The 13460-nt window shown below is 37.6% G+C and overlaps 1 long non-coding RNA gene across 1 annotated transcript; it reads left to right on the forward strand.

Moving 5' to 3' along the window:
* The first annotated feature begins 3585 nt into the window (after window positions 1–3585).
* LOC122648842 lies at window positions 3586–4936 on the forward strand. The gene is made up of 3 exons (XR_006331136.1): window positions 3586–3697; window positions 3804–3898; window positions 4897–4936. It is a non-coding gene; the product is annotated as an uncharacterized LOC122648842 (long non-coding RNA).
* Window positions 4937–13460: the final 8524 nt, after the last annotated feature.

Here is a 13460-nt window from a genome sequence, read left to right on the forward strand (position 1 = left end):
TCCAAGCAATTTGTATTCAAACTCAGTAAACCTGATCTCGGAGAAAATGCCTTCTTCCTCTCTCGAAAATAAGCATTAACGGGTAAAAATGAACTTAGCTTTTGGTTCATCCTCTGTATTTCTTTTCTCCATCGGTCTCTTGAAGCACATTGTTGATGGAGATGACCTAAAATCAATTGTCACCGTAACAGCAAGTAACCAGTAATCTAGGTTCATCTTTCAGCGGTTGAGAATAATTTCACATTAAATGTACAGTAAGTATTAAAGAACGGAAGAATAAGTTCACGGGACGGACGTTCCGCTACCACTCACCCTTTATCTTTTTATTCAGATTTTTTTTCCAGATATCTCTAATCGAATACGAATGCCCCTAAACGGATACGGATGCGGATTGAATTTTGAATTTTCAATTATCCATTTACAGCTTAGTACTTATTTCACAATTTCACAAAAAAGCTATTTCTAGAGATTAACCCGTAATGTTTTAGTTAAACTAACCGTTGCACAATGGTCCAACCTCTCTTGCAACTAACCTCATAATGACGTTATTACACCATTTCAAAGAAAAATTGTTAAGAGTTAGTGCCACACCTTAACCTTAAGAAAATATCGAACAAACCGATCCGACCACGCCTCTACTGAGTTAAAGCCTATTTGATGACACGATTTGTTCCTTTGTAGATCTCTCTTGCTTCTACCTCGATCTAATCTCGGTAAATAGGGAAAGAGAATCCGATCAAACAAGAAGATGAGAAATCTGCTACAACTAGTTTTCTCGCTTAGGGTTTGTAAAGAGTAGAAGAGTCGTCTGGAACACTGAGAGAATGAGGGAGGCACAAGAGAGTATTTCCAGGGTGAGTGAGAGAGGAGATCAAGATTTAGGTTAGGGCGAGTACATCGGAAAGCAGCAGCAACAGCAGGGTGAGAGAGAGGATGTCGCTGTTGTTGTCGTCGTCGCCACTAAGGAGTTGTGAGAGGGATGAGTGAGAGAGGGAGGGATTCAGGAGAGGTTCTGCTGAGAATTTTCGTTCAATTTGAAACCCTAGGCAGATGAGTGAAATGGGTTTAGTTTGAGGGAAATAAGTTCGGTTTGATTTGTTTTGAACCGGTAGGGTGGGGTTGGTTTGGGGTTTAAGGTGGTTCAAATAAATCTCATCTGGATTTCAAAATAATTTGAATTCTTTAAATAACAAACGTTGGATGGTTTTCAGGCCAGGTGGCATGCTGGGAGCTCACGGAAGTAGGATGGAAGTAGAGCTTTGGAAGTAGAGGATGTGGATCCGCAGATGCCCCACATCTTCAAATTTGCTGGGTTTGATGATGAATTTGCTAGTGGTGGAAGTGATGATGTCATATACCTACAGTCGTATGGATTGCCAAATCTTCTTGTGGTGGATGTGAACCAGAAGCAGTGCAAGTGGTCACAGAAGTGCCCTGTGATAGTGATAAAACCATTTCAGATATTCACTGGTTTTTGTTTCGAACCAAGGTTCGAAGTTGCTCCCTAATTGTGGGCTTGTTCTTTCTTCTTCACGGTAATTGATAGTTTAATGTTGCTCCCTCATTTTAAGTAATTTTGGAATTGAAGTCAGTGGAAAATTCTATAGAAAATGTAGTGGACAGGGCAGTGGCGTATTCATGTCTCTCATGAAAAGTGAATTGTATTCTTTGCTTTTGGAGATATCGTCAAAAGAGTTACAAGTACGCACATATAACATGTACGGATTTTTTTTTTAAAAAAAAAAAAGAAGAAGGGAAACATGTGAGGAGTACTTAAATTGTGTTATATAATATAGGTTGCCCCCCTCCCCACTAACAGTTTAAGTGGGTTCCATTACACCCAAAAAAAAAATGTGGATACCCGAGGAGAGAATTTCTGAGTCCACTCTTGCACTAACTATGCACTTACAATGATGGAGAACACATGAACAGTTCATTATCTAATAATAGTTCTAAGATAATCCTCAGATAGTTTTTTTGGTTACATAACCCTTATTTCTAAGGTTGTGAACTGGTTCAGTTCCTAATCGATTTCGACTGTACAAACTCAATCTGAAATTGAATCGATTATTAAACAGTTCCAAATTATGAAGGTATATTATTGGGGTTTATATTTTAATAAAAATCCATTAATGAGTCTATTATCTGTTAATTGAATTTATTGTTGAAAACCGAACTGAATCAATTAGGAAAATTCTTAAAATAACTCAAAACGGAACCAGACCAAACTTAGTAATAATCAATTCAATATTGGTTCGAGTCCATTTTTTATCAGGCCTGATTTGGTACGATTTCTATTTCAATTTCAGTGGGTGATTTCCATTTTGGAAAATTGTTTAGCTTGATTTTGCACCTTATTTCAATGAAATAGAAACCAAGTAGAATAGAAAATTCTGAAATAGCTAACGAGCTATTTCAAAATTTCTATTTCATTTTATTTCACTTTTACTCTTTAATGAGCATATGGTTAATTTGATTGGCAAACTAGTAATTTCATATTAAAAATAAAACACCACATTTCTTTTTATCCAAATGATCTCACCATCCCCACCCCACTGTCACCATTGCCACCACCGCCACCACCACCCTTCCCAAAGTAATATAGAGAATCTATTCTCAGGAATTGAACTACCAAATGGATTTTTTTTATTCTTGAAATATTTCATATTGAAACAACCAAAATAATTTCAATTTTTTGACAAACAATCTATTTGTTGTTTATTTCATGAAATCAATTTGAAATTGAAATTATACCAAATCTGGCCTCATTCGGCTCTGATTCAATTTTCGGTTTGGATTTTTTTTTTTTTTGGGGGGTAGAGACACCCTCACAAAAATAGAACACACAAGGAAAAATTGAGACAGTTCCCAAAAATATTGGCTTGGACCTTTCAATCAAAGGCCCACCAGACACTCCTCAAATGGGTATTCCAATCATTTACCCTAAGTTCTCAGGGGCCCAATCCAAACTGGGCCAGTCCCACTAGTCTCTGCATTAGCCCTAAAAGTGAACGGAACTTGTGATTTGTGAATGAGTGAATTTTTTGATGATAAGAGAAGAAAAAATATTAATTAGATGACAAATTTTTACGGGGATCATCCATATATATATATTTTTTTTGGTAACTACAGGGATCATCCATACAAGGATAATATGAATGAGTGAATTACTAAAAGGGAATCATTTCTATGAGTTATGATTGGGTTTTTCTTCTTAATTCTCCCATTTAATTAAAAGTCAAACCACAAAAAATAAAAGGGAATCATTTCAGAATATTCCTTTCTGTTATATGATGATCATGATTCATGAATCATGATGAATCCAATCCCTAATATCGAATTTCGTTAGTTGAAATTTAAATTGAGGTTTAAAAGCTGTCTTCTTCGTCGACAAATTCGTAGTTCGATTTCAGTTGCAGGAGAATTTCAAATTTTCAAACTCAGAAAAAGAGTCTCTTCTTCTTCTGGTTTATCAACAACTACAATTCTGTATCGCCTTCGTTCGTGTGTAGTGGATTCATGGAAGGCAGCCCTTTGCACAAGGGCTCAGTCACATGTGCTTCATGGATTCGAAGGCCAGATCGATAAAGCTCATCTAGTGATCTTGGGTAAGTCGAGGCGCGGTGATTCTTCTCCATCTGTACTTGAGATCTTCTCATTCGATGCCAAGACTTTCTCCGTTTCATCTTCTCCAAAGGTTGCTCCATTACCTTTCTCTCTCTGTATATTTATTAGGGTTTTAGCTTCTTTTTTTTTTAAAAAATTTATCAAGAACTCATCTTTTTTTCTCTTAATCGTCAGAGGCCACATATGTGCCTGAAGATGGCGATCCTGTGAGCATTGCAGTGCATCCCAGTGGAGACGACATCGTTTGCTCCACCACCACCGCTGGTTGCAAGTGGGTTTCTTCTTCTTTTCTTCCAAATAAAATTCTCGTATTATTTTTTTGGAAATTTATAATTTGTAAACACAGCCCAGATAAATGCAGCAATTGTATAATCGGTCCTTTCAATACTTAATAAATCCGTCTCTTGGCTAACATAGAATATCTGTCAAAATTTAAAATTGAGACCCTTTGCGTGTTAATATTTGGATCCTATGAATTTGAGATGTAGAATAGGATCGTTGTACCCTCGCTTGAGTGCCAATCTGTAAACCTTTTGAACCCAAATCAGGTGTGTTGCCGTTTGTGATTTGCATGCCTCATCAGTTTGTAAAACCACCTAAGGTTACATTCTTTGATATCTTACAATTTTTATTAGTATTGCTTCCAATATGGGTCCATGTATGCAGCAAAATCTCTATCTACTGAGCTTAGGAAACACCACTCTGTGTTATGAATTGAACTCTTATCTCTTTATTCATCTCTCTTCAATATATATACATATTTCATAAATGACTCTAGAACCTGGTAGAACCTTGTACACGTGGCTAATCCTCATCACTGAGAACTTATATATGTTCTTTAGCTGATCTGCAAAATAAGATTATTGTGTATAAGTATGATGTGGAGAAGGCCCTGCTTGAAACTTAAGTTACCTTCTTGAGTTTAAGGAGTGATCATTGTAGCTTCCCTTTAAAATTTGTTTGTACCAGAGTTCTTTGTCAACTGTCAAAATGGAGAATCTTGTTTCAAATGGCAAACATAATTTTATCTGCCAAACCATTGTCTTATTAACTCCTAATAAGTTGGCATCTCTTAATTGTAGTTGGTGTGCATGACTACTGAATGATTCTATGAACTCTTCCTGATCCTGCTTTCAAATATTTATTTTATTTGGAAATTCTGTATTTTCTGTTCAAATAATGGTAAAAGTAATGGTGTTTTTATATGATAGTATTATTCATTTGACTAGTAACATTTAATGACAATTTTTTTTAGGGTAAAACATGCAGGGTATTTGAGTTGTGTGTTTGGGAAGAAAGTACAAAGCTGTTGAGTATCGCATCAAACTAAATGGAGAAGTGATTGGGCAGGTGTCCCCCAAAAGAGGGCTGAGACAGGACTGTCCGTTAAGCCCCTACCTGTTCATATTGTGTCAGGAGGTATTGTCCTGTTCTTTTATCTAGGCCGAAGAGCACTCCTGAATCTCGGGGGTTAGTATCAACAGGTCGGGGCCACGAGTGTCCCACTTGTTTTTCGCTGACGATTGCCTCTTCTTCTCCAAGGCCAAGCCAATGGAGTGTCAGACCATGTTCGACCTGATAAAGGATTATTGTCAGGCCTCTGGCCAAGAGCTAAATATTGATAAATCCAGTATCAGCTTTAGTCCACTGACCCGGAGCGACACCAGGGTTGAGATTTGCTCGGCTCTGGGAGTCAAGGAAGTTTCTAATCATGGGAAATATCTTGGAGTCCCTACGGATTTTGGTGAGCCGAAGCGTATGATATTTTCGGACATTGTTGATAAGGTCAATTCTAAGCTGGCTGGGTGGAAGGGGAACCTTCTTTCCCATGCTGGAAAGGAAGTTTTAATTAAATCTGTTGCCTCTTACCTTCCTTCATATGTGATGTCCATGTTTGTCTTGCCAAAATCCGTCTGTAACTTCCTTACCCAGGCTGTGAATAGATTTTGGTGGAAGGATAACTTGAGTAAAAGGGTGTTCTGGGCCAAGTGGAGTAGGATGTGTATGAGCAAGAGGGATGATGAGCTTGGATTTAGAGATTTTGAGAGCTTCAATTTGGCTCTACTTGCTAGGCAATGTTGGCGGTTGTTTCATCATAAAGAGGCTCTTTGGGCAAAGTTTCTTTGTGAGAAGTATTTTCCCCATTCTGATCTGTTGCACTATGGGCCTAGTCAACGAAGTTCTTGGGCCTGGCACAGTCTTTTGAAGGGTAGGGACCTCATGCTTCGAGGCATTAGGAGTAGGGTGGGCTCTGGGCATTTCATCGATATCTATAATGATGCTTGGCTCCCAACTATACCTAGTGGTAAAATCTCGAGCCCCTCACGAGGGGAGGTCAATGGGTGGCGGACTTAATTTGCCATGAGTCAAGACAGTGGAATAGAACTATACTCAAGCAGAATTTTTTGGACCCTGAGATAAATGATATTATGGCTATCCCCTTGAGCATATTTCCTAGAGATGATTCTTGGTATTGGTCTCTAACCAGTAACGGCATCTTTACAGTAAAATCGGCTTATTTTTTAGCCAGATCCTTGGCTGCATGTTCTGATTGTGTTGGTTCAACCTCTCTAATCAGCAAATTTTGGTATGGCCTATGGAAGCTTCCTTTAATGCCAAAACTTCGGCATTTCTTATGGCGAGTCTGCTCTAACATGTTGGCTGTTAAAAGAAATTTGTTTCACAGGAAGATAGCCATGGATCCTTTATGCCCTATCTGCAGGGGAGCAGAGGAATCGACTGAGCACGCATTGTTTACTTGTGGATTTGCCAGTACTTGTTGGCAGGTCTCTCCATTTCAGTGGGACTATAGAGTTATGCAAGGAAGGTCAGCTAGGGACTTTGTTGTCCAAGCTTTGGATGTTTTGCGGCAATTTCCTGATCCGAATGATGCGACAATCCAATGGGTGACACTGCTATGGCAGATTTGGAAACATCGTAATTTGATTGTATTCCAGCACTCTAATCCTTCTGTTCTTACTGTTATGCATAGTTTTAATAATGCGGTGTATGGGGGTCGTATGTGCTTTGAGAAGCAGCAGGAGATGGATAAAGGTCCTATCCCTCTTGCGGTGGCTACAGATGAGCCCCAACTTCGATCTAGTTTCTTTACAATTCATACGGATGGCTCTTGGATTCCTAATAAAAATCTTGGTGGCAAGGGTGTAGTGATTAGAGATTGGCGAGGGAAATTCGTTGCGGCAAAGTGCAAAGCAGGGGTGGATTGTACAGCATAGGCTCTGGAGGCAGAGGCGATCCGTAATGCGTTGTTGATGGCTCGTAGTTTAAGCCTTCAGCATCTAATTGTTTGCTCAAACTCTTTGTCTCTTGTTTTGTTTTTGATTTCTAACTCAGGCACTTTGGATTGGGCGGCTAGTATTGTAGTTAAGGACACTGTGGATTTGAGTAGTCATTTTGTGGAGGTTAGATTTAGATTTGTTCGCCGTTCCCTTAACAGGGAGGCCCATATAATGGCTACGGGTGCTTGTAGGTTCCGGTTGTCTAGGGTTTGGTGCAATCACCACCACAGTGTCTTGTATCCCCTGCTTTCTCTCGCAGGTCTTTTGGGTTTGATTAATAAGGTCTGTGGGTAGCCTTGCTACCTTTCTTGATCCAAAAATAAATAAATAAAATGTGCATTGATTCAATTTATTTCTTGTGTATCAATACAATCTCTTTCCCTATACATCACAGTTTTCTCTCAAAGTTTTTGTCAATGCCTATACGAATTCCATTCTTGATGCCGAATGCTTAATCATGTTTTAATGATCCCCTATTTATTAATACATGCAACCACTTTCTATTCATATTTGTTATAGTATTAACTTATGACAATAATCACTAATTCATTGTTTGCTTAGGAATTTGATGAAGCTCAAGATGTGTTTATTATGCATTCTCGGAATAGATTCTAGGTCTAAAACCCATTCTGAAGGAAAATAAATAAATAAATAACAAATTTTTGTCAAATGCTCCCCTGCAAATGCCCATTTGTCTAAATGTCCCCTTACAATTTTTCTAATTGCAAACTCTCCCTTACTTTCAAAACTTTGCGACACTTTGGTCCCTGCTGTTAATTTGGAATGTTAGATGTTAGTTTCAGCGTATCTAATGACCAAAGTGCCTTTATGATAAAAATCCATTAAAACTTAAAAATAAAATGACCAAAATGCCCTCATCTTCTCCAAATGGTTTAGGGTTTGAAATTGAAAATCAAACCCTAAACTATTTGGGGAAGATGAACCCTAAAATCAAACCTCCAAAATTGAAGTTGCAGTGAAGAAATTTATGAATTAGGGCGTATTGATGGACAATCCATAAAAATTCTATCAAAAAAATTGATTTTTCCCTACACATTAATGGTTGGCAAAAGCTGTTGTGAACCGCGTCATAGAGAATCTATGGGTGGGCCAGTTAGTTTTGCCATATAGATGAGAGTTTCAGGACTAGTCTGGCCCTATTCATGAAACCTGCTCTCTCATTATTTCTTAGATATCTCTCAAGCTTCGGTCTCTTCTATCGGTTCGTATTGGGCTGACTAATTTCTTCCTCTCTTGATTTTGGCTAAGAATGAAAATGAGATTTGGTCAAAAGTCAAACGTTAGTACTCATAAAGAAAGCATCCCACTAGCCACTGATTTTGTAAACCACCTATGTCAAACAAATGATGAAAGCTGGATTCTAACATCAGATGGGGCCCTCAGCCCTCTTAACTGCCATTTGGGTGGTGAGGGTTAGGATTGGTTCTATAGGATAACAATTGATTATCTGAGTATGATTCATTCTGTGGAATGCATGAACTGTCCACATCCTCTAATATGTATTTCTATAAGCTCAAGACAATTTTTTATCTGAAGATTACTATTATTTATTTGCATGTATCCTCAACAACAATTGTTTTTTTGGAATTGGGAGCTTTATATATATATTTTGTATAGAGGGGGGAGGATCGAATCGGGGATGGGATAAGGTACCAGCCAGGAGACTCGAACTTGAGACCTCCTGGTGAGCATGAGCATGAAACGCACCACGGCTCACCAACTGAGCTAAGTAATTGTTGGTTACAAGTTTAGGGAAGATATTAGATAGGAGGCTTGAACCCAAGGCCTCCTGGTAACAACAATTTTATCTGTGAAGATGGTATTCATCAATAATTCATATTTATTTGGTCTACAATAATCTGATATTGTCTGGACCACAGTAACCTATACTGCCTATCTGGTCCACCCAGAATAAGTAAGAGTCAAACAGTTTCTTTCAACCATGGAAATGAATTAAGGACCAAGATCATGCAGTTCTGTTGTCTACGCAATATAGACAGCCTCCTGTTTTGTATTTCATTCCCCACATTTCAAAGGGAGGTGGCAAAGGCAACTCTTATCTCTGAATGCACCAGGAAGGAGGTATACGGTCCAATCCGGAAGAGATAAAAGAACAAGGGACAGGGCTAAAATGACTTTAGAGATCGTGAGAAAAGACATGCACTGTGTGAGAATTACCAGCAATATAGCCCTGAATACAGTTGAATGGATAAGGCTGAGTTGCATACATTCCATTAAACACTTGGAAGTGCTGTCACTGTACACCTCTACATATTGCTATGGTATTTCAGGAATTCCTAATGGCTAATTTCCATCCGTAATGCTTTTGATTTGTGATACTAGTCAATGTCCTTCCTTATCATATATAGAGTGAGTTGACATTCAAATTTCAACCATGCTTCATTCCAAGTTAAAAAGACTGGCTAACATTTAATCCAAAAGTTGCATATGCTATCAATTTATCATGTTTGGGATTATAAGAAGAAACTTGGAGAATATATAAGACAGTTTTATTTTAAACTAGAAATATGGAAAACAACAACAAATCTAATACGTCAATGCTTAAATTTCACTAGCTATAACTATACAGACAAACTAAGCCCAACCAAAAGGCAAGGACAAAACAAAAGGGAGGGAAGGGGGGCAAAAAAACCCATACAAAAAAAGCGCACTAAAAGGGGAAAAAACGCCTGGCTTTAGGAATTGAATTGATCAAGTGGGCCAATCTTTGTGGCTTCTACTTGGTGACTCACAAACTTGAGCCCATTATGCCTGGGCCCACATCACTGGAATTCCTTTCTACTCGTCGAGCCCACATTCCAAAATAAGTTGACTTCGGAACGATTGTAGGTGACTTGTGCAACATAAAGTTGGGTTGTAAAGGGCCCACCAGAATCAAAGAAACTCAAAATAATGTGGTCAATGGCAATTTCTGAATTTTCTGTCAGTTTAGGAGTTTAGGATCCTTAAGTAGCAACATCTACCTCCCATAATAATACTGTCTTTTAAAAGATGTAATAGGATTACAATTTAAGAGCAAACGGTAGCAGCGCTAACTTCTTGCTTCAACTAAGAGAAGAGACATGGCAATTTAGCGACCCAGTTGCTTCGCTTACTTCAGGAAAAAGATACGGCATGTTCTTCATAAGTTGTATCTCATAATTCGAAAACTACAATTACAATAAATTGGGTTAATAAACATCACAATAAATTATGTTAATAAAATTGAGTAAACTAAATTTTAACAACTAAAATAAGAGAACTTACCAAGTCTCTTTCATGAGATTCAAGATTTCGAAAGACTCTAACTATGCCAACTTGATCGCTATACCTTGTCCCTTGTGCATTATTCAGATATTTATTGTACGGCGGGAACGGTGGAACATAATTAACCCACAAAGTTGGAGAAACAATTGCTTTTGATTTATTCAGTGATTTAAAAGAACGATCCACAGCTGAACAAACATTTTTTCTCAACCGTATAGCTGTCGGAGTAAGCTGTTTTAAACTATCAACCTCGTCCATTAATTGTACAAGGATCGACCAATAATTCCTTCTCATTGCAGAATCCCAAACTATTGGGTGATGTAAAAGCACCGGTTTTACTTCACTATCAAATCAAAGAAAACAAAAATTCGTTACTCAATAATTTACAAACATTATTTATAAATTGATATCGAAACTTAAAAAACTTACATTCGACCCAAAAAATCCTTGAACAAAACACACTTCTTCAACCCAGGTATTAAGTCTCCAAATTCATAAAAAATGCTATAGATATATGATCTTTGTTCCGCCTCAGTTGATCTTCTACCTACAATAATAATAAAAAATTAAACGACAAACGACAATATAAAAATGGAGGGGATGAGTATATAAGTAGAATAGAAAAATAAAATTATTAAAATCAACATCATTACCTTTGGGCGGCCTCAGGTGGATGAATTTAAGAGTGGAAAAACTTCTTGATTGGGTGGTAGTGGTTACAATCACCAGAGACTCAATAATTTTATTTATTATATACTCCCTGCCCAAGTCTTCTATACCTTCAAGTAAATCCTTTATCAAATCTTGTAAAAGTTTTGTTCCATAATCCATAAAATTCATTGCTTCAGGATATACAATAATACTTTTACTGTCATGATTAACTGGGTTAAAGACCCTAATGGGTCCCAATACATCTGTTAGTAGTACATTTTCATAACCAGAAGAATCAACCATTTTAAACATTCTTCTTTCTTGGACATCAACCATTTTAACCTGTTTCCTGCCATTGTAATCAAATCTGAGAAAATAAGACAAATAATCCAAAAGAGAACAAGAAAAAAAAGGGAAGCGCCTCAACAAATCTGAGACAAATAATCCAAAAGAGAACAAGAAAAAAAGGGAAACGCCTCAACAAAATGAAAAAGATTTCAAGCGACAGATCAGTGGTGCAGATTCAGAAGAAAAGGGAAGAAGGAGGAAAATAAAAAACTAAACTTACACTGAGGACCTTTGCTCTCTAATGCAAGTCGCAGACGGAAAGAAGACGGTGGAAGACTTGGGTTTGCATCCCTTTTTAATATTTTCACTTGAAACACTAGAAACCCTAAAATGAGAAGCCTCTGACCCTGAGGTATCCAATGGGATAACTCAAAAATCAATCTCTGCTCCTATTTTAATAAAAATTAGACTTTTACCTAATACAGAATAAATAGTAAAATAGAATTAACGAAATTCCGAAAACTTATACCCAAATGAGTAAAGACCCCATCTATCAAATAAAAACTGAAATAGCGACTCAGATCCTCTAGAATTCAGATCGGAAGAATAAACCCGAAGGACGGGGATGGAAAATTGCTAATAGAATCTCTTTTTCCTTCAAGAATTCCATCATTCGAATTTGAAATGCATTCTTTCTGCAATCTTTGCACCATACTAATAAAGAACTCCTGTTTTAATTTCCCAAATAAAGTGGAAAAATCAAGATATTTTCCTTGATTTTTACCTTCCTTTAACACCATCAGGTTATCTGTAACCCATCAATCTTTTGGGAATACGTTTCACATCGCACGATCATGAATCTAGTGTATTGATTTGGAATAAATATATATTGCTATAGAAATGTGTACATATAATATTAAGCAAAAAAGAACGCTGCCCCGTAGTGTCCTCATGCCCCCTGACTCTATCACATAAGTTGGATGAAATTACCATCCAACCCGCAATGCATGCATTCCAAGTATCGTTATGCACCCAACCCGTGTCAGGTAAGTCAATGAAATTACCATTTTACTCGCAATGCATGCATTCCAAGTATCGGGACCAGGATCTTCTGCAGTACCGGCGGGGTGACAGTGCACATCCAATGGTACAACAGAGTTCACATGGCCCACATGATCTCTGCTGTGCCGTCCGATATGCACCGCCGCCCCCGCCATGTATTGTAGAGGATTTTAATTGCCAAGTATCCTCATGCCCCCGACCCCTGTCAGGTAAATCAATGAAATTATCATCTTACCCCAGAGTCCAGACCCTGTCACATATCTAAAAGGGATATTAAAAGCAATCACAAAACGTTTCCTTCAGGTCCACGTTGGGTGGACCCCATATTTTTGGTTACAATGTTATCCCATCATCTGATAAACTCATAAATATGTTACACGTCTTATCACATGTCTTTTCGTCTTTCATCACCTTGTGACACGATTCCAACGTTCTTAATCCGGGGATTGGTCAAGGCTGAAATCGATCCGGATCGTTCAAAATTTATAAAAAATTAGGTTTTGATGAAAGGGTCCTAAAATCCGCTAATATCGATTAAAAAAATATTAAAGATAAAATAAAGTGAAAAAAAATAGTAATCACGCTTAATTCCTAATTTGAACTTATCTAATCCTTATTATTTTCATCTCTCCTTAACCTCATCTACTATCGACATTAACTAAAAAACTCCACGTTGATTTCGTTATTCGATCCGGACATCAATTCATAAGACTTAGACATGATCGGTCATATATCGGGATCGATGATAGCTCATATCGATCCATTTCGGCCAATATTGATCGATCTAACTCGAGATTACAAACCATGCTCTCTTGTCCGTTCATGGGTGGGGTCCATCCTTATTTGTGTCTAATAGAAAGAAAAGGAGGTGGGACCATGGTTTGAGGTATCGGATCAGATCGATTGATATCGAATCGATATCAACTGAGACCCATCTCGAGATTAAACCCATACCTTGGACATCTAAGTGGAAAGGTAATTGGATCGGCCGATCCCGATCAGATAATTTTTTGTTTCCAACTATTCCTAAATGGGTACAAATGTCCCTAGACAATCGTAGAGCTTTAATCAATCGTCAGCTTTTTTTTTTTATAACAATTAAAACTTAATGATTCGAAGTGAAGGTTGCTTGAGTGCTCAACCATTAAGTCAAGCTTAACAAGACAGCTAACAATTGCACTAGTGTATGCGATTTTTCTTTTGTTTTTTTAAATCATCAATCGTTAGTCTCATTTCACTTTAAGC

The sequence above is a fragment of the Telopea speciosissima genome, chromosome 1, assembly GCF_018873765.1.
Source record: "Telopea speciosissima isolate NSW1024214 ecotype Mountain lineage chromosome 1, Tspe_v1, whole genome shotgun sequence".
Classification (NCBI taxonomy): domain Eukaryota; kingdom Viridiplantae; phylum Streptophyta; class Magnoliopsida; order Proteales; family Proteaceae; genus Telopea; species Telopea speciosissima.